We start from the raw sequence: 23,088 nt of genomic DNA, 5'->3' as shown, positions 1-23,088 counted from the left end.
CATCAGCAGATGAATGGGTAAGAAAGCTGTAGTACATATACACAATGGAATACTACTCAGCCATTAAAAAGAATACATTTGAATCAGCTCTAATGAGGTGGATGAAAGTGAAGGCTATTGTACAGAGTGAAGTAAGCTAGAAAGAAAAACACCAGTACAGTATACTAATGCATATATATGGAATTTAGAAAGATGGTAATGATAACCCTACATGTGAGACAGCAAAAGAGACACAGATGTAACGAACAGTTTTTTGGACTCTGTAGGAGAGGTCGAGGGTGGGATGATTTCAGAGAATCACATTGAAACATGTATATTATCATATGTGAAATGGATTGCCAGCCCAGGTTTGATATTCGAGATAGGGTGTTTGGGGATGCTGTGCTGGGATCACCCAGAAGGAAGGGATGGGAAGGGAGGTGGGAGGAGGGTTAAGGATGGGGAACAAATGTATACCTGACGCTGATTCATGTCCATGCATGGCAAAACCACTACAGTATTGTAAAGTAATTAGCCTCCAATTAAAATAAATGAATCTATATTTTTAAAAAAAAGTATTCTCCCAGAGAAATCAGTGAGGTCTCAGGGGAAGCAGGACATGAAAAATGATGAAACCAGTCTGGGTCTGATTTCATGCAAGTCATGGAGAGGGAAGATACAGCCTGTTTTCACAGGAAACTTGGGACATAAGTTGTGCCCCAATCCAGGTCTCAGTCAGTCAGTCAGTCATTCAGTTCAGTCGCTCAGTCGTGTCCGACTCTTTGTGACCCCATGAATAGCAGCACACCAGGCTTTCCTGTCCATCACAAACTCCCGGAGTTTACTCAAATGCATGTCCATTAAGTCAATGATGCCATCCAACAATCTCATTCTCTGTCGTCCCCTTCTCCTCCTGCCCCCAATCCGTCCCAGCATCAGTGTCTTTTCCAACGAGTCAGCTATTTGCATGAGGTGGCCAAAGTATTGAGTTTCAGCCTTAGCATCAGTCCTTCCAATGAACACCCAGGACTGATCTCCTTTAGGATGAACTGGTTGCATCTCCTTGCAGTCCAAGGGACTCTCAAGAGTCTTCTCCAACTCCATAGTTCAAAAGCATCAATTTTTCGGCGCTCATCTTTCTTCACAGTCCAACTCTCACATCCATACATGACCACAGGAAAAACGATAGCCTTGACCAGATGGACCTTTGTTGGCAAAGTAATGTCTCTGCTTTTTAATATGCTATCTAGGTTGGTCATAGATTTCCTTCCAAGGAGTAAGCATCTTTTAATTTCATGGCTGCCATCACCAGCTGCAGTGATTTTGGAGCCCCCAAAATTAAATTCTGACACTGTTTCCACTGTCTCCCCATCTGCTTCCCATGAAGTGATGGGACCAGATTCCATGATCTTAGTTTTCTGAATGTTAAGCTTTAAGCCAACTTTTTCACTCTCCCATTTCACTTTCATCAAGAGGCTTTTTAGTTCATCTTCACTTTCTTCTATAAGAGTGGTGTCATCTGCATATCTGAGGTTTTTGATATTTCTCCTGGCCATCTTGAATCCAGATTGTGCTTCTCCAAACCCAGCGTTTCTCATGATGTACTCTGCATATAATTTAAATAAGCAGGGAGACAATATATAGCCTTGAGTTACTCCTTTTCCTACTGGGAATCAGTCAGTTGTTTCATGTCTAGTTCTAACTGTTGCTTCCTGACCTGCATACAGGTTTCAAGGCTAGGGAGCTGGGATTTCACTCTCCCACTAGCACCTCCCTCTCATCCTTCAACTAACATCCAGCTGCTGTCTCCGAGCCTTTGTATTAGATCCTCCAAAGACAAATTAAAGGTGACACTAGAAGCAAAAGGTCACCAAAGCTCAAGAAAATGCAACCTCAGATAATGTCTAGATTTCTTCCCCCACTTTGCAATGTTCAGCATCATATCTGGAATCCTACAAGTCTAAACAACTTCATGGGTCTCTAGACATAGGCGTTTTTAAAAATTCAGCTTCTAATTTATATAGGAGTATAGTTAATTTACAGTATTGCATTAGTATTAGTTATACAGGAAATTAATTCCCTTACACTTACACATGTACTCATTTTTTCTTAGGTTCTTTTCCCATACAGGACATTACAGACTATTAAGCAGAATTCCTGTGCTGTACAGAAGATTTTTGCTGATTCTCTATTAAATCAAGTAGTATACAGATATTAATCTCAAAATCTCAATTTATCCTCTTCCACCTTTCCACTTTGGTAACTAGAATTATTGTTTTGACAAAGGGAAGTGTCTATAGGCATTTTTTGGATCAGGGTCTTTGCTGGTGAGAGTGCAGTGGCCAGGGAAAGCAAGTCTTAGAGAGACTCATTTGAGATGATGCTAAATGTTCAGAAGGACCTGGCCATGCAAAAAACTGGGAGAAAAGCCTTCTAGATGTGTGAAGTAGCCACTGCTAAGAACCAAGGTAACCAAGCCTAATAAATGGCTACCATTCCACTGCAAACCTGCTTTCCATACTTGGAACTTGGCCGACAGGTCAATCACCATGACCTCATCCCATGCTTTAGTTGTGACTTACCAGCAGTGAGGCATTACAGCCTTCCCAAGAAGGGAGAACCTGGGGCTATCACAAGGCTGAATATGCTCTAGACTCAGGGATGTGGTTCTGAATTCCTTCTCCCTTCACTTGCAGATATCTACGAAGTCCCACTTGTGGCTCACTACCTACTCAGGCCCAATCACTCACCTGAAGATGGCACTAAAGAAGGGAAAACCAAGGAGGGGTCTGCCCAGTTCATCCTTTCTAAAAATGTCCACATTCCTTCTGCTTCCAGACCCTCTCCCGAATCATCAAGACCTACAGCTAGATGACTCAGTAGCTTAGCAAGAGAGTGGAGATGCAGATAGGGTTGGAGGTAAGGTTGTCAGGTGAGGGGGGATGGTTTTCAGATGACAAGAGAGGAGTTGGAGTAAAGAGCAGTGGTTATCCAAGCACTCACTCATCAGAGACCTGCCTGAATCTGCTATCTTGGGCCCCTCAGGGTATCACTAAGTGAGAAATTTCATTCTATAAACTTCTTACTACAAAATGATTTCAAACATAACACATATAAGAAAGAAGAGTGTCATGAGCCCTATATTTCATCATCCAGCAGCAATATTACAAAACTAATTTCTCAGTCACACAGTTTGTCATAGACTGTCCAGATGGTGGACAATTGTGTTCCCAGTGAAGACATTCTTGATTGTATCAGGACTTTCTCTTCTTGCTATGTTCTCACTTTGGTGGGGGAAGGGAAGGAGGAAGAGGGAAAATAAGAAAGAAAAAAAGGGAGAGGCTAATCTCATTATGAGGGACTACCATCAAAACCACATGTCAACCTGTGTATCTCCCAAAGGCCCTACTTCCTAATACCATCATACTGACAGTCAAGGGTGGACACAGTTAAATCCATAGCAGCTATGCAGATCTGTTTTTAAATCAAGACAGACCCTCATTTCATTCTCTTTTTTACTCTTTATTCATTTTTCCTGAAGTATTTTAAGGACGAGATGAATATTTCACAAAATGTACATAATGAGTATTTGGGGTAAAATGATAGGATGTGGAAAAAAATGGTCTTTTGTCCCCAATAAAATTAACATCTAATATCCAGTCCATGTACAAATTTCCTTGATTCACAAAAAGCAGTTTTCACAGTTTATTGAAAGAATGTAGTTGTATGTTGCACTTGGTTGTTCTCCTTTAGGACGCAGTAACTGTTCTCTCCCAATTTTAATGCCATTTATTTGTTCAGAAACTGGGAGTAAGCAGGGTGGTTTGTCTTACAGAATGTCCCACTATTGGATTTAGAACAGGAGTCCACAGTACCAGCACAGTGGGCCAAGACCAGTACCAGTCCTTGGTCTATTAGGAATCCGACCTCCACAGCCGGAGGTTAGCTGCAGGCCAGTGAGTGAGGCTTCATCTGTATTATAGCTGCTCCCTGTCACTCTCTCATCACCCCCAGAAGGGACAGTTCAGCTTGTTTTCCTGGAACTGTTTGTAGTTACATAACATATGTTTAATAGAAACAAAAATAGCCTACATATTGATGATTATTTTCCTTTCTCAGTACTTAGAATGGAGAGTTGGTGTCCTATCAATCTATCACAGTGACAAATTTGATGTTACCTATTAACATTTGGACACATTTGGCCAGCTTAAAATTAAACATTAAAAACTCTGATCATGGGATCTAGCCCCATCCTTCATGGCAAATAGAAGGAGAAAAGGTCAAAGCAGGGCAGATTTCTTCATCTTACCCTCTAAAACCACTGTTGATGATGACTGCAGCCATGAAATCAGAAGGCGTTTGCTTCTTAGCAGGAAAGCTATGACAAACAAAGAGTTGGTTGAGAAGCAGAACCATCATTCTGGCCAACAAACTGGTAGACGTTTGGCCTTTTCATTTGGATTCCTAAACTTTCTCTCCAGTCCCCACTGGTCTTTGAAGCCCCTCAGCTTTCTGGTCCTTCACGATTCCCAAGAATATTTTGTGCATTTCTTGACTCAGTCCTGAAGTCAGCCATCTCTTTAAGAAACCTTGGATTGTCTGATGGAAAATGTATTTAGAAGCTACATGTTAGTCCTCAGAATAGTCACTGTTATCAAGTTGTCATTGTTTATAGGCTTTACATTGGTCAGAGTAGGAAGTACACATTCAGTTCAGTCGCTCAGTTGTGTCCTGTTGGCAACTCCTTCGACTGCAGGATGCCAGGCTTACCTATCAATCACCAACTCCCAGACCTTGCTAAAGTTCATGTCCATCAAGTTGGTGAAGCCATCCAACCAGCTCATGTTCTGTCTTACCCTTCTCCTCCTGCCTTCAATCTGTCCTAACATCTGGTTCTTCTCCATTGAGCTAGTTCTTCCCATCAGGTGGGAAAATAATTGGAGCTTCAGCTTCAGCATCCGTCCTTCCAATGAATATTCAGGACTGATTTCCTTTAGGATGGACTGGATTGATCTCCTTGCAGTCCAAGGGACTCTCAAGACTCTTCTCCAACACCATAGTTCAAAGGGCATATATGTGTGTCATTTGTCAATGATGTCATATTCCCCTTTTGGGATTTAACCATCAATACTGAATTTAAACAATATGCAAAAATGAGGTTTAAGTCACAGTGCCCCATCTAAACACATCTGGCAACAGAAGAGGCTTCTGTTGTATTCAAGGACAGGCCTGGATAGATCTCATGCAGGAATAGGCCCTGGAAGTCCTGGGTCATTAAACACGATAGCCTTTACTTTGGCTGCCACAGCTGTTTGGTCTTCTTTGATTGTGAAGACATTTCAAAATTATTTTTTTTGTATGTTTGCTTTGGCAGACAAAATTTTTCATGGCATAGACCCTATGGGGAAATCGTATCAGAAATATACCCATTTATCTTTAGCAGTGAAATTCATTGGTTTGTATGTCCCTGATGATCTTTCTTTATAAATAGAAAGGAAACAAAAATATTCAGTATGCATTCAGTCTCTTTGTAAATCAACCAACTTGAATTAAATTCCTCTGTGTCCCCACTGCACTCCCAAGTCTAGACCAGAAATAAAAACCTGCAGAGACTGAAAGCTGATCCCAGCACATCGTTGTGGAAATTGCGTTTCCAGTGTTTTTTTTTTTTTTTGGGGGGGGGGGGAATTAGTTGCTATCATTAAAATCAGTAGATTGTACATAAATACCCAAACTTCTGATTCCCTTGAAAACATGGTCAATTCGCCTGCTTTCCAGCATGGTTGAAGTGGAGGAAATGTTGCTCCCAGTGGTCAGGCCTGTGCTGCCCAGGGTCCAGCATGGCCACCTAGTCCTACTATCATTTCTCTTGCCTCGTGGGGCCAAGAGTTTGTGAAAACTAGACTTCTGGCTCTCTTAAGATAAAGACTAAATTTGTCTTGATCGACTTTGCCTTTGAAGCCTTTAACCCAGAACCCAACACACAGTACTTCCTTGTATGTTTGTTGGATGATATAAGATATCTTGTGGATGCATATGAAATTTCTTCTAATACTGAAACCATGTAATTGAAGTACTGTTCTGCCCTAAATCTTTGATGCAGACTGGCATCATAGGTGCTCCTGATCTCTGCCATTAGACCCAATACCTAAAGCCAGTTGTATGTCCCTGGGGTGCCCCTGAAGTCTTCACTTAGCCATTTGACAACTTATTCTCCTAGCAATCTCCTCTCCATTGAAGACAGCAATGCATATCTCATGAAGTGGCTACTAAGATGACATGAAACCATGAATGTTGAGTATGGCCCTTAGATACCATTGTCATGATGTTCTTAGCAGTTTTTTTTTTTTTTTTCCTCTAAGTAGGCAAGGTTCTCCATCTTCTTAGATGTCCATGCAGATCAGTTTGATTTTCCAGACAAGCATCAAGGAATAGATTACAGTTCAATTGTCTGTATTCTGAGAAGCTTCAAACTCCACTCACCAAGGACACTGATGAAGGTACAGATTTTATCAAGACCTTTGTGATTTTTCAGATCTACTAGTGGCCTAAAGGACTAAACTAGGGCATATCAGAGCATATATACCTAGGGGCTCCTGGTCACCACTACATGCTAAGAACATGAACTTCCCTGAGCCAGGAAAGAAGCATGAAGTGGCTTGTGCTCTTTGGGCTGGTGTCCTCAGATTGCAGAGTCACATAAGTATGGGGACTGTAAGCCACATCATATTTCTTTCTGTGGCTTTTCTTTTCATCTGATTATTCTTCCACCCATCAGGTTTAGAATGGAATGGCATATTTCCCTGACAGTGCTAAAGTTCAACACTTGCTTATTGATAAGTCCCTTGGTATAGCAACTGTGGGTCCCAAGGTTTGGTGTAGATTTGCAGAGTTGCACAACTCTTGGGGTCCAGTCATGTCATGACCTGTGGAAATTGGAACTCCTTGCAATTGTTCAGTGCAGAGTCAATGCAGATGTAGGTGTGGTCCTGTGGAATAGCACTTTTCTACATTTTATTTAACATGCCCTCTTTGTTCCCTCTCTACTTCAGTGTGTATATGTCTATGTCTGATTCTCTGTATCACTATCATTTATCTCCCCATCTCTTTGGAAGTCTCTGTGAGTGTATTTGTCTCTGGGTTGTTTTCTTTTAATTTTTAATTTGATTCATCCTTCCTTCTTGAGCTTCTACATTTCCCTAAATTGTTCCCTATCTCCTGGATTTTTCTTTCAACTCTCTCTTCTCTTTCAACTTGGAGAAAGATTGGAAGAGCTACTTATACAATGTTTTATATCTGACAAGCAGTGTGACCACAGCCAATTTGCAAACTCTTGCATTTCAAATACCTCCCTTGTAAAAGAGGATAGAAATTCCCCTTCTACTTCCTTCCCTGAGCTTCTATGAGAAGGATACAGTGGGATGGCAACAGCAATACCAATGGCTATCATTGTTGAGACTTCCTATTTATTAGGTACCTTATATACATCACTTCACTTATCTCCCAAATATTCTCTTTGGAGGGTTTGAATCATCACATTCCACCTTTTTACTGAGGGGAGACTGAGGCCCCACATGGTCATATGGCTTACCTAACATTACAGAACAGAACCTGTAATCAAACCTATGTCTTTGCCATGGTATATGCATAACATTCTGATAATAAGGTGCCTCATAAAAATGATTGGGAAATACACAGTGCCATTACAATGACAGTTATACCTTAACACTGAGAGCTAATTGTAGCTTCTTCTTTGTTTTCTTTGTCAAATGACCAGTAAAGAATACCTCTAACGAAAGTGAAGACCATGAGAAATACCCTCAGTGAGAAAACATACTGAACAATTTCCTGAAGGAATATGCTTATAGACTGTCTCAGATTTCTTCTCGTGGCTCAAATATAACAATTTACCCCCTGAGGAACATCATGGAAGTGAGTGCTTTGGGAGGATGGTGCTCCACAGCGCCCCTGGTGCTCTAGCCTAGCACTGGGACTCATTTGGAGATGCCACTTTGGATGTTGGAGCTGGGGCTCCTGCAGGAGGTGGAAACCTTGGGCATAGGATCCCCACCCAGAGGAGAAGGCATTCTCATCCTCAACTCCTGGTCTTGGTGACTGGGCCCAGAAATTAGCAGATGGCAGGTAAATATCCATTTCTGTGTCAAAGATGTGTCTTTAGTTTGAGGGAGATTGTTCCTTCTGAGGAGAAGGCAATGGTGACCCACTATGGTACACTTGCCTGGAAAATCCCAAGGATGGCGGAGTCTGGTAGGCTGCAGTCCATGGGGTCGCTAAGAGTCAGACACGACTGAGCGACTTCACTTTCATTTTTCACTTTCCTGAATTGGTGAAGGAAATGGCAGCCCACTCCATTGTTCTTGCCTGGAGAATCCCAGGGAAGGGGGAGCCTGGTGGGCTGCTGTCTATGGGTTTGCACAGACTCGGACACAACTGAAGCGACTTAGCAGCAGCAGCAGCAGCAGCAGCAACAGCAGCAGTTCCTTCTGAACTAAGTGAGTCACTCAGTTACAGATGAGGCGTGAACCATCTCTGATTGGAAGGTAGAACACACTGCAAAGCAGTTGTGAATCCCCAGGCAGAGGAATTCAGTTCCCACAGATGCAAGAACCACAGCCATAAAAAGTTACTGAGCCCGTATTCTGTGTAAGGCCATAAGAATCTAACACATTGGTTACTGTTTTTAGATTAGAATAAAGACTTATTTTGTCTTCAAGAATGTCCATGCTGGCCTGAGAGATAGGCAAAGAGTAAATACATGTTAAAATATGCAAACTAGTACAGCTGCTATGGAGAACAGTGTGGAGATTTCTCAAAAAACTTGAAATAGAACTGCAATATGACCCAGCAACCCCACTTCTGGACATACACCCCGAGGAAGCCAGATCTGAAAGAGACAGGTGCACACCAATGTTCATCGCAGCACTGTTTATATTAGACAGGACATGGAAGCAATCTAGATGCCCATCAGCAGACGAATGGATAAGGAAGCTGTGGTACATATACACCATGGAATACTACTCAGCCATTGAAAAGAATTCATTTGAATCAGTTCTAATGAGATGGATGAAACTGGAGCCCATTATACAGAGTGAAGTAAGCCATAAAGATAAAGACCAATACAGTATACTAATGCATATATATGGAATTTAGAAAGATGGTAACGATAAACCTATATGCAAAACAGAAAAAGAGACACAGATGTACAGAACAGATGTTTGGACTCTGTGGGAGAAGGCAAGGGTGGGATGTTTTGAGAGAACAGCATCAAAACATGTATATTATCAAGGGTGAAACAGATCACCAGCCCAGGTTGGATGCATGAGACAAGTGCTCAGAACTGGTACACTGGGAAGATCCAGAGGGATAGGGTTGAGGGGGGAAGTGGGAGGGGGGATCGGGATGGGGAACACATGCAAATCCATGGCTGATTCATGTCAATGTATGGCAAAAACCACTACAATATTGTAAAGTAATTATCCTCCAACTAATGGGCTTCTCTGCCCATGAGCAGTTCAAGGTTCATTTTGCTCAGAGCGAGAAGAAGGAAAAAAAAAAACAAAACAAAACCCACTTTTATATTCTCAGACTGTTCCAGACAACTCTGGGTAACCTGAACCCACACCCTTAGCACTCCCAGGCCTTGATTTTCCTGAAAAAAGACCAGCTGGACAAGGAGAGAGCCAAAATGCATCAGCACCCTGTCCTCTGAGGGTTTCTGAGCACTAAGGTCACAGGAGGTCCAGGGCATCTTCAGAAGATATAGTGGATGGAGCCCAGCCAGCTGACTCAGCTTCTAACCTCCTCTGTGCCACTCATTAGCCAGTAACTGACCTCAGTCTAGTTCTCAATTGCTCCTAGCCTCTTTTCTGCATCTGTAGATGGGGACCTTATTAGGGTCTTGATGGGTGGAGAAGCAAAGCTCTCAGACAGTGCTGTTGCTACTGTCCTCCAAAGATCCCCTCCTCTCTTCTCTCTACACATGCAGGGCAAAAGGCAGTGTGGTGATGTTTGGCGGGTGGACCACTGCTACTACCAGGGAGAGCTCACCTGCTTACCATTGATCCAAGTGGGCAACTGGCGTGTCCACATGGACCAGTAAGCCTCTCCCTTTGAGGGTCAGCCCAAGGGATGCTGTCACTACTGTACATGGACACAGGTAGACACACACAAATGGATTCTCAGACACATAGTCACACAAACACATACACCATCCACAATGACACAGACAGACACATAGACACATGGAAACACACAAGCAGACACATATAAACATACACAGAGACACATATAAACATGCATAGCTGGTCAGAGACACAGAAGCACACACAGAGACACATAAAAACACACATAGACACAAACACACAAGCACATATATACACAAACAGCCCATGGGTTCATAATCCCCAGGCCTCCTGACCAGGGCTCTGACCAGGGTCCTCACAGGGTCCAGAGAGGTCTGTGCAGCTGGGAGAGTACTGCACTCGCTTCCCAGTGAGGCAGGGAGCACGGTCAGAGGACTCTGCAGTATGGTGAACAGGCTCATGGAGGATTTCACCAGCCTGGACAGAGTTATGATAAGATGACCAACTGTCCAAGGCTACCTGGGAACAAGCAAGTTCTCAGTACAGATAAATGTCAGTTTACAAACAGGAAACATTCTGAGCAAATGGGGAAAACTTGTCTCCTTAGGGAGCAGCTACCCAACAAGGAGAGAGGTTGGCTGCAGTCTTAAGACATGAAAGCAACTAATAAAAAAAAACATCCCATGTGTCAGGGGCTATAACAGAAAATCAGAAAGGTGGGATCCAGGAATGACCTGAGGACCAGAGGCAATAACTGATAGGATTCTGTGTGATACCCTCAGACAAAAGCTGACCTGTCCTTTGGAGTTTCTGTGGGGTAGTCATGGATTTCCTGGCCAGGGTCTCAGGGTCTGAGCTGGTTATAGGAGCACTGCTGGAAGACGCCCTCTCACAGAGGAGCCCCAGATACAGCTCTCTGGAGGTTTCTCATTCATTATTTTCACAGTCTTCATTCACTCACTAAACAGACAAGTGTTGTCCATCCACTGTGTGCCAGGCCCTTTAGGGAGGCAATGAGAATAAAACTCGCCCTCACATTTAAGAAGGCAGAAGCACAGAAATGACACACACACTTAGTGAATTGTGACTTTGGTACATGCTAGACATGAGGAAGGGTCTACAGACAGTGACCAAGAGAGGAGACTGATAAACTCTGGAGGAAAGTCTTCCCTGAAACCATGACAATTAACCTGGAATCTTGAAGATGAGAAGAAATTTGCTAGTCAAAGGGGAGGGGACTCTTCTAAGAAGGAATACCAGGTTTGTCAAGGCACAAAAGATCTTGGTGTATTCAAGTAGTGCATTCAAGGATGTCAAGGAAGGTGCCATGTCAAGAGCAAGGGAAAAGATTCAGGGCAAGAGACGAAGGGCTTTTTAGGAGACAGTAAGGAAGGGGGCAGCTCTGGGGAGACTCAGAGTGACCTTGATGCCAGACAGTTTTGTTCCACTGTCTCTCAGCATCTCCATGAAAGGACAGGTTATTGCTTGTTCTGGCAGCTGCGAGACTCTTGTTGACACCAGGACATCACTGATCCTTGGCCCAAGAAGACTCGTCAATAACATCCAGAAGCTCATCAGTGCCACGCCACGGGGTTCCGAGGTGAAGGGTCATGCCCCAGGGTCACATACAGTCTCCACACACAACAAGGATCTCCAGGGCCAACCTCTCTCCCTCTCTCTCTAATAGCACTGCATTTCATGTTTTACAGTCAATAACCTGCCCTCTATTATCCTCACCATCAATGGTATCAACTACCCAGTGCCAGCTCAAGCCTACATCCTGAAGGTGAGGGGAGGACCCTGAGGGCGGTTCTCAAATAGGAACTCGAAATAACCCTTAGGCTGCTGCTGGGAGGAGGCCGTCTTCTGCAGGCCATCTCGCACTATTGCAGGTGCTGCTGAGCCCTGTGGCTGGGCCAGAACCTCCCACAACACCAACCAATTGAGAGTTAAGGCCAGTCTGGGACACTGATCATCCTGAAATAAATGTGGAGACGCCACACCATGCTGGCATGGTGGGAGTCACAACGAGAGAGGAACACTGAGGTCCTCAGTGTTCAAGGAGCTTCAGTTCAAAATGAAACCTCAGATGAATGAACCCGGGAAGTCAGCGCTAGCAGTCCCTGAAATAGGCCATGTGACAAGGAGAATGGCTGGGGACAGTCCCAGTGTGCTGTCCCACCATAGGGATTAACACCCTCTCCTTCTCATAGTTTTCCTGGTTTGGATGATAAATTACATAGTCAGCCTAGTTCTCGACTGCCATATTCCCCTTTCTCTGGCCAGGTGTCCCCTTTGTGAGTTGGGGTTAGGGTACTTGACCCCTATGTGGGGAGCATGGATGCTAAAGTGAATAAAGGGTGCACAGTGACTTCTCAGTCCCAGCACAGGGAGGATGCTTCATGTTAGCTCCCTATGGGAGTTCCAAATTGGCTGATGGGCTCAAAGCAGGCTTTAAGGAAGGGAGGGAATTTCAGGAATTCTAAAACCACAAACTCATGAAGCCATATGGAGGGTTGCTTGGTTCTAGGCAGATCTGCACTGGATTCCATGCAAATGGCATCCCAAGGTGCTCTGCATGGGGCACCGGGGACTTACTAGGGGTGATGAGGGTTAGTGACTGACTGGTGGGAATGGGGTACCAGAGCACGTCACCCAACCAGACCTGGAGTGGCCAAAGAGGGTGAGTGTGGGCCGAAGGAGGCTTCCCAGAGTTCCTGAGTTAAGTCTTCAAGAACATGTTGTGGGCACTGCTATATTTAAGTTGGATAACCAACAATGAGTTACTGTGTAGCACAGGGAACTCTGCTCAGTTATATGACAGCCTGGATGGGAGGGGTAACTTTGGGACCAGGATACATAGATACATACAATTGAGTCGGTTTATTGTCCACCTGAAACCCAGAATATTGTTAATGAGCTATACTTCAATACAAAATAAAGTTTTTTAATGAAGTACGGATTGTGGGGATGCAGGAGGAGAACCGGCATTCTCTGGAGAGCTAACAAGGAGCAGGAGTCAGAAGGAAAGAAACAGGGAGCGAGGAGAACCAGGGGACACTCTTGTTCTTTTCTAAAAATTGTATTGAAGTGTGGTTGATCTTCAGTGTTGCCTTAAGTTCTGCTGCCCAGCAATATGACTCAGTTATACACATAAAAAATATATATTCTTTTTTGTATTCTCTTTCATGTGGTTTGTCACTGGATATTGAATATAGTTCCTTACTCTCTACAGTAGGACTTTGTTGTTTATCATTCCACTGTTTCCCCAACTCCCAGTTCTTCCCTCCCCCACACCCTTCCTCATGGCAAATGCATGTATGGGCCCTTTTTGGTTTTTTATAAACTCTCATATATAACCTGCTAATGAGAAAATCCCTTGATACTTACCAAAGGAGGGAAATAAAACCAAGAATTGTGCTGTGTCTGGATACTTGTGGGAGTTGCACATAAGGGCTCAGGATGACGGGTGTGTGTCTCTGACTCCCCCAGGATTTTAGAGGCCACTGCTATACCACATTTAAAGAGAACACAGTGAGTACCTTTACAGAAACCTGGATCCTGGGTGACGTCTTCCTGAGACTGCATTTCTCAGTCTTTGATCAAGGAAATGACAGGATTGGCCCTGGCACAGACAGTGTAAATGCTTGGAGGTGTTGAAGAATCAGTACAGATGCTCCTAACAAACACTCACTCACACTTAGGGCACTCCTGCCCAAGATGCTGGTGAACTGTATTTGGTGGTCTGCACACCCTATTCTCAGTAAAGAATAAAGGTTTCACTCATAATGGTGCTGAAACAAATGGGTGTCTATGTTAGTGGCTGGGAGGTGTACAATGATTAGGAAGGATCTATAACAAGGTCTGAATTACAGTTGAGAGGAGACAACTGCAACCGGCTTCGAAGAATGGGGAGACTCATTGAAATGATTCTGGGAATCCAGGACACAAGACTCAGAGCAAATATAAAGATCTCAGTGACTAGACCCAAGAAATCAGAAGTCATCCATTCTCTCTTTCTCACCCTCACTCTTTCCCTTTGCTCTTCTTTGGGGGTCTTATCCTGACAACTTTCTTCCTTAAGGTTTCTACACCTAGTGAGGGAGTCCAAGCTAACTGCCATAGGGTTTTATATCCTGAAGGAATCTCCAATAAGGAAAAAGATTGCAGACATCAGAGTTCAAGTGTGTTCTCTGAATGACCCACCTCAGATCACATGTACAGCCCCAGATCAGGCGTCCTGGCAGGGTCATGGGGTCCTATGATTGGCTTTACATGATCATTGGCCCTGACCCAGCAGCACACATGATTCTCAGTTTCCTCCAGAACTACATGACTGAAGCTGGGGAGAGGCAGCCCCAAGGATAGTGACTGTGGGATGGTCTAGGCCATGGAAGAGTTCATGATGACCCACCAACCCCACCACCTCTTCATTCAGAGGAATTCTAAGGGGTAAAGATATAGACTGTTTTCATGCCATCTCAGATGAACTTATCACTGGGCTTCTCCTCCAGGGGAGTTTGGGTGAGGTACTTCATGCAGAGCCGGTTCCCTTTTGTGACCACACCCCAGTCACCAGCTCTCTGCCACATATGCCTGCTCTGTCCTTTCCAGTCCTTCTTGTTAAGTGGTGGGCCCAGTGGATCCCTGACCCATTTCTTTCCTCCAGAACCCAAAATGCACCTTCCTTAGCCCCCAGTGCTGCTGGGGAGAATGCAACACATGTATCAAGGGACCCAGGGTACACAGAGCCTTCAGCCTTTCTGAGCTTCCTCCAGGGGTGGAGCTACAAACACTTTGCTTGGACTTGCCATGGTTAGGCACTTTTGCGGTGGAAGCATCCGTTTTTTCCACTTGGAGGCCCTCAATAGATGCTTCAGCTGATACCGCAGGGGTCAGAAGCTTTCAGATTGACTGGTTTGATCCCCTTGTTGTATAAGGGACTCTAAAGAATCCTCTCAAGCACCACAATTCACAAGCTCAATTCTTTGGCATTCACCCATTCTTATGGTCCAGATCTCACATCTGTACATGATTACTGGAAAAATCATGTACACTACATGACCTCTGTAGCAAAGTGAGTCTCTGTTTTTTAATACACTATCCAGGTTTTTCATAGCCTTTCTTCCTTCTAAGGAGCAAGTGTGTTTTAATTTTGTTGGTGCAGTTAAAGTCCATAGTGATTTTGAAGCCTAAGAAAATAAAATCTGCCACTGTTTCCACTTTTCCTTCATCTATATGCCATGAAGTTGTGGGACTGGATGCCATGAATGGTGAGTATCTTTTTGTGAATAGTTTTTTGAATGTTGAATTTTAAGCCAGTTTTTTCATCTCCTCTCCTCATCAAGAGGCTCTTTAATTCTTTGCTTTCTGCTATCAGATTGGTGTCATATTCATATCTGTGGATGTTGATACTTCTCACAGCAATCTTGATTCCAGCTTGTGAATTATCCAGACTAGCATATCGATGCATCCTACATATAACTTAAATAACCAGAGTGACAATCTATACCTTGTCATGTTCTTTTCCCAATTTTAAATCTTTCAGTTGTTCCGTGTCTGATTCTAACTGCTGCTTTTTGATCTACATACAGACATTTTAGGAGAAAGTTAATGTGATTTAGTACTCCCATTTCTTCAAGAATTTTCTACAGTTTGTTGTGGTCCATACAGTGAAAGTCTTTACATAGTCAGTGAAGCAGATGAAAATGTTTTTCTGAGATTCCCTTGCTTTCTCTATGATCCAATGGATGTTGGCAATTTGATCTCTGGTTCCTCAAAAAAGTTTGTATATCTGGAAGTTCTCAGTTCATCTACTGTTGAAGTTTAGCTTGAAGGATTTTGAGCATTACCTTGCTAGCAAGTGAGATGAGCGCAATTGCATGATAGGTTGAACATTCTTTGAAATTTCCTTTCTTTTGGATTGGAATGAAAACTGACATTTTCCAGCACTGTGGCCATGGCTGAGTTTTCCAAATTTGCTGACATATTAAATGCAGCACTCTTACAGCCTCATTCTACAGGATTTTTAAACACCTCAGCTGGAATTACATGACCTTCCCTAGCTTTGCTTGTAGTGATGCTTCGTAAGGCCCACTTGACTTCATGCTCTAGTACATCTGGCTTTATGTGAGTGACCCCAGCATCTTCCCTATCCTGGTCATTATGACCATGTTTGTATAGTTCTTCTGTGCATTCTTGCCCCCTCTTCTTAATCTATCTGCTTCTGTTAGGTCATTGAGTTTTCTGTCCTTTATTGTGCCCAAGTTTGCATGACATGTTCCTCTGGTTTCTCCAATTTTCGTGAAGACACCTATACTCTTTACAATTCTGTTGTTTTCCAGTAATTCTTGCACTGTTCACTTACGAAGACTTTTCTTATCTCTCCTTGCTATTCACTGGAAGTCTGCATTTCATTGGGTATATCTTTCCATTTCTCCTTTGCTGCTCACTTCTCTTATTTTCTCAGCTGTTTTTAAGGCCTTTTCAGGAAACCACTTTGCCTTCTTGCATTTGTTTTCCTTGGGGATGGTTTTGGTGACCACCTCCCTTACAGTGTTATGAACCTCCATCCATAGTTTTTCAGGCTACTAGACCGAATCCATTAAATTTAATTTTCATCTCCACTATATAATCATTAGGGATTTGATTCTGGTCATAGCTGAATGTTCTAGTGGTTTTCCTTACTTTCTTCAATTTAAGCCTGAATATTGCTTAATTCTGCCTAAGCATTGGTGCCAGATCACTACCCACCACTCCCAGTGGGTGTGGAGCAAAAACACACCATTTGAGAACTGTTCCCCTGGGTTTGTGCTTGGCTTTTCACATACTTAGCTGTGTGACCTTGATCAAGTCCCTTAACCTCAGTTGTCTCACCTGGAAAACGGGCACCTTGATGATAATTCCGCCATTTAGATTGCATGTGCGCCTGCAAAAAACAAGTGACACTGAGAGAGCTTTCTGGGTGTCTGAGTCTGGAAGAAATGTGAATTATTCTGCCACCTGGGGAGAAAGAAATTTTCTGTTTAGAGGTTATGACTGCCATTTCAAAGGCTAAATATAGATTTAAGTCAAATGACCTCTATTTCTCAACCATGACACAGAACTCTGACTGAGTCAATGCTTCTGTTTTCTGGGTTCCCACAAGAGCTAATGATTATTGGCTCAGATTACTCCCTTCCTAAGCCTTACCAGTCAGCCTTTCCTTGTCAACTACTTCGCCCCTGAAATCACACTGAAAGGAAAGCCAAACAGGCTCTTGGTCTCTTGTCAGTTTCCCACACCTCCAGCATAGCAACAAGTAGCTGTTATGGCTACTTGTCATAGCATCAACTATGGCAACCTGTACAGTCCAATCTCAGCCTGTTAAATGAAACTGCCCCCATTTGGCCCCTCATGGTTAAATTACCTACAGTTGCCTCAGAAACCTTCCTGTGCATGCTGTTTAGTCACAAAATATGTGTGGACCTCATCTAGTTTTCTTTCCCAAGCATGTTTCCAACCATGCAATGAAGTAACCACTGAGTCATCTAACTACCCACAGGAATTGACAAAAGCAAACCACCCATCGTGCATTTCTTGCTTGCCCCCAAACAAAACTGAAGTGATCTGCTGAAACAATCTGATACATTGGTATGTACACTCCAGAACGGACACTTTTTTATGGATTCCTTTTCCATGTAGTACAGAATGTTTACAACATGCCTCCCCCTCCAGCAGCTGGTCACCTGGTTTTTTCAGACTCAGCCCACTCCATATCCCTTCCACATCCCTCAATAAAGTCTATAGAACAAACTCAGTCAAAGTTCTCACTCCTGCACAAAACATTTTTTTTTTTTTTCAGAGAACCATATTTGGTAACACATTCAAAATCTTGTGCTCCTTGTCTTGGATTCAAGGACCTGCACCAGAGGATGGGAATTCTCCCCTTCCACCTAAATCTTTCACCACTCCCAGGAGGGCCACAGTATTATTCAGTTGCTAAGTCCCGTCTGACTCTTTGTGTTTACATGTATGGAAACAGAACAGGCTTCACTGGCTTTCGCTGTTTTGCAGAGTTTCCTCAAACTCATGTCCATTGTGTCAGTGATGCCAAATCACCATTTCATCCTTTTGACCCCTCTCCTGCTGCCCACAATCTTTCCCAGCATCAAGGTCTCTTCCAATGAGCTGGCTCTTCACATCAGGTGACCTAAGTGTTGGAGCTTCATCTTCAACATCAGTCCTTCCATTGATTATTGCTCTACCACTTCCAAAACAAAACTCATGTTTCCAATCACTGAACAATATTGAGCATTGGTAAAGTTTAATTGAACAGGGATCTTGTCCTCTGGGAAATCCCAGCACTGCCACCCTGCCTTTCTCTTACCATTCTCTTCACCTGGCATAGAATTTCTTCCCTCAGCTTCTCCAGCTTTAAAAGGCCTGCTGACCCATCATTGTCAGCTATACAGGAATTGATCCTTCCACCTTCCCCAAAGACTTCTGCCTGATCCCTGTTGTCCTCTGTACATCAGTTCAGTTCAGTCTCTCAGTCATGTCCAATTCTTTGCTATATCATGCGGTGCAGTATACCAGGTTTCCCTGTCCATCACCAACTCCCGTAGCTTGCTCAAACTCATGTTCATCAAGTCGGTGATGCCACCCAACAATTTCCTCTTCTGTCTTCCCCTTTGCCTCCTGCCTTTAATGTTTCCCAGGAACAGTGTCTTTTCTAATGAGTCAGTTCTTCTCATCAGTTGGCCAACGTATTGGAAGTTCAGCTTCAGCAATTGTCCTTCCAAAGAATATTCAGGACAGATTTCATTTAGGATTGACTGGTTGGAACTCCTTGCAGTCCAAGGAACTCTAAAGAGTCTGGTCCAACACCACAGTTTAAAAGCATCAATTCTTTGGTGCTCAGCTTTCTTTATGGTCCAATTCTCACATCCAGTCACGACTTCTGGCAAAACCATAGCTTTGACTATACAGACCTTTGCTGGTAAAGTAATGTTTCTGCTTTTTAGTATGCTGTCAGGTTTTTCATAGCGTTTCTCCAAGGAGCAAGCGTCTCTTTTTTCACAGCTGTAGTCACTATCTACAGTGATTTTGGAGCCCAGGAAAATAAAGGCTGTCACTGTTTTCATTGTTTTTCCATGTTTTTGTCATGAAGTGATAGGACTGGATGTCGTGATCTTTGTTTTTGATTTGTACATGCCACATCAAGACCATCCCCAGAAAAAGAAATGCAAAAAGGCAAAATGGGTGTCTGAGGAGGCCTTGCAAATAACTTAGAAAAGAAAAGAAGGAAAAGGCAATGGAGAAAAGAAAGACATATCCATATGAATGGAGAGTTCCAAAGAATAGCAAGAAGAGATTAAAGAAAAAAATCCTTCCTAAGTGATCAATGCAAAGAAATAGAGGAATACGTTAGAATGGTAAATACCAGAGATCTCTTCAAGAAAATTAGAGATAGGGAGGGAACTTTTCAGGCAAAGATGGCCACAATAAAAGAGAGAAATGATATAGATCTAACAGCAGCAGAATATATTAAGAAGAGGCTGAAAGAATACATAGAAGAACTGTACAAAAAAGATACTAATGATGCCAATTACTATGATGGTGTAATCACTCACCTAGAGCTAGACATCCTGAAATGCTAAGTCAAATGTGCCTTCAGAAGCATCATTATGAGCAAAGGTAGTGGAGGGGATGGAATTGCAGTAGCACCGTATCAGATCCTAAAAGATGATGCTTGAAAGTGCTGCACTCAATATGCTAGCAAATTTGGAAAACTCAGCAGTGGCCATAGGACTGGAAAGGTCGTTTTCATTGTAATCCCAAAGAAAGGTGATTTCAAAGAATGTTCAGCTACCACACAGTTGCCCTCATCTCACATGCTACCAAAGGAATATCTCCAAGAAAGTCTTTAGCAGTACATAAACTGTGAAATTCCATATGTTCAAGATGCATTTAGAAAAGGCAGAGGAACCAGAGATCAAATTGCCAACATCCGTTGGATCATGGAAAAAGCAAGAGAATTCTAGAAAAACACCTACTTCTGCTTTATTGACCATGCAAAAGCCTTTGACTGTGTGGATCACAACACACTGTGGAAAACTTATAGAGATGGGAATACCAGACCATCTTACCTGCCTTCTGAGAAATCTGTATACAGGTCAAGAAGCAATAGTTAGAACTGAACATGGAACAATGGACTGGTTCTAAATCAGGAAACAAGTAGGTAAAGGCTGTATATTGTCACCTCGCTTGTTTAACTTATATGCAGAGTACATCATGCCAACTGGATGAAGCACAACCTGGAACCAAGATTGCTGGGAGAAATATCAACAACCTCAGATATGCAGAAGACACTACCCTCATGGCAGAAATTGAAGAGGAACTAAAGAACCTTTTGATGAAAGTGAAAGAGCAAGGTGAAATATCTGGTTTAAACTCCACATTCAGAAAATGAAGATCATGACATTTGGTCCCATCACTTCATGGGAAATAGATGACAAAACAATGGAAACAGATAGAGATTTATTTTGGGGGGCTCCAAAATCACTGCAGATGATGACCTCAGCAATGAAATTAAAAGAGGCTTGCTCATTTGAAAAAATCTATGACAAATCTATACAAATTTTCTAAAGGCAGAGACATTACTTTGCTGAAAAAAGTTCAGTATAATCAAAGCTATGATTTTTCCAGTTATCATGTATAGATTTGACCGTTGGACCATAAAAATGGTGAACAATGAGGAATTGATGGTTTTGAACTGTGGTGTTGGACAAGACTTGTGAGAGTCCCTTGGACTGCAAGGAGACCCAACCAGTCAATCCTAAAGGAAATCCATCCTGAATATTCATTGGAAGGACTGATGCTGAAATTGAACCTCCAATACTTTGGCCAATAGATGTGAAGAACTGACTCATTAGAAAAGACCCTGTTACTGGGAAAGAGTGAAGGCAGAAGGAGAAGAGGACAAAAGAGGATGAGATGGTTGGATGGCATCACTGACTTAATGGACATGAGTTGGCCAGTCTTCAGGAGATGGTGAAGAACAGTAAGCCTTCAAAAAATCCATTTTTTTCCAAGAAATTAACAGTGTTTGCAAACAGTGAAAGGAATAATTTATAAAAATTAAAGAATATCCAGCATCCAAAGGATAAAAGTGATCACATCTACAATCCAATTTACAATTTCCATATAAATTGTGAAAGTATTTGTCCTAGTTTCATCTCAATATTTTAAAGTAATTGTCCTCTGATTAAGATAAATAAATAAACTTAAAAAGAAAAAAAATCTAAATGTGTAAAGAAGCAAGAAAATATCTATTATGAGTGAAAAATCAATTAGTAAAAACACAGGTAAAATATACATTACATAATTAGCAAGGAAGGACATTGAAATGCTTGCTACATCAATAATCCTTACATTCATGAAGCCAATGAATATTGAGTATGTTAAATAGAGACATGTAAAATAGAAATGGAAAGACTGTGGGAGGAAATTAACTGTGCATCAGAGAGCTTAGAAAGAGCTCTAACAATGCTAAAATATATGTAAATGGAATCCTACAGGAAGTGAAAGACAGGAGAATAGAGGAAAGAACTTCATAATTATTGGCTGAAAAATTTCCAGATATGATGAAAGCTTTAAACCCGTTAGCACAGAAGCTCAATTAATTCAAGGACAAGAAATATGACAACTAAAAAAAGGCATATTATAATTCATTGTTTAAAACAATCAACCAAAGAAATGTAACCAGAAAGAAAAACAGAAATAATAGAACAAAAATAGGAATGACAGCACATTAGGAATATGAAACTATGTTAGCCAGAGTACACTGGCACCACATCTTAAAATGCTGAGAGAAATATAATTGACTCAGAATTCTACACCCAAGAAAAATACATATCAAAAACAAGATAAAATACTTTCTCAGACATACAACAACTACAAGACTGCATCACCACCAACACAACAATGTAATAAATGTTTTTTAAAAGGTCTCAAGTCAGAATGAATTTAAAACGAAGAGGAAATCTGGACTTCCAGGGGAATGAACAGTAACCAAAATGATTAACATGTAATATGTATTAAAAGGTAAATATAGGGACTCCCTTGGTGGTCCAATGGTTAAGGAACTGCTTTGCATTGCAGGGGATGTTGGTTTGTTCCTTTGCCAGAGAACTAAGATCCCACATGCCACTGAGTAACTAAGCCTGCATATCTCAAATAGAGTTTACATGCTGCAAGTACTTAGCATGCCCTCCTGAAATAGAGAATCCCTACCACAGGAAGACCTGCATTCCACACTAAGAACCAACTCAGTCAAAGAAAAGATAAATAAGTAAATAATTTAATAATTATTAATAATTATCATAGTTAATAATGATAGACTGGCAAGTTAAAGATGCATACCATGGATCTTAAAACTACTTCAAAAATGGTTAAAGTTAATAAGTGACAAAGGATATAAAAGGGAATCACAAAAACTACTCAGTCACAAAGAAGTCAGGGATAGAAAGAGATGTGGAAAGAACATGGGACAAATTGAAGATAAACAGCAAGATGGTAGAATTAAACCCAGCTAGAGTTAACCCCTCTGATGTGAACCCATACTGAAGATATAACCCAGGCCCCAGAAGATAGCAGATCCCCATACACAGCACTCTGAAGCCAAAACAGAGCCTGCCAGTCACCAGGGCACCATCTGCCTGTGCACAGAACAGCCTCAAAGGTTTATATGGGACAGTAAGTTAGATGTCTTCCATCATACAAAGTATATGCTCTGTTTATAAAGAAATTACATTGGAAATCAATGTTCACTGGACAGAAGAAGAACTAGGTGATAGCATAGTGTGGACCTTCCCTCTTTTACTACTCTAATTCTTCTCAGGAGGGAGCAGGTAAATTGACAGGACTTATGTCTCTTCAATACTAGACATACTTGACCTGGGATACATGTTTGATTTTCATGGTTCAGTCTCCTCTCTCTTCTCCGCTCTTGCACATTCTGGGT

At 42.3% G+C, this 23,088-nt stretch overlaps 1 pseudogene; it reads left to right on the top strand.

Moving 5' to 3' along the window:
• Nucleotides 1-7,983: 7,983 nt before the first annotated feature.
• On the top strand, nucleotides 7,984-13,742 carry LOC122430729 (annotated as a pseudogene).
• Nucleotides 13,743-23,088: the final 9,346 nt, after the last annotated feature.

This window comes from Cervus canadensis, chromosome 29, assembly GCF_019320065.1.
Source record: "Cervus canadensis isolate Bull #8, Minnesota chromosome 29, ASM1932006v1, whole genome shotgun sequence".
Classification (NCBI taxonomy): Eukaryota; Metazoa; Chordata; class Mammalia; order Artiodactyla; family Cervidae; genus Cervus; species Cervus canadensis.
The sequence above is the reverse complement of the archived record's forward strand: the minus strand, read 5'-3'. Positions and strand labels throughout refer to the sequence as shown.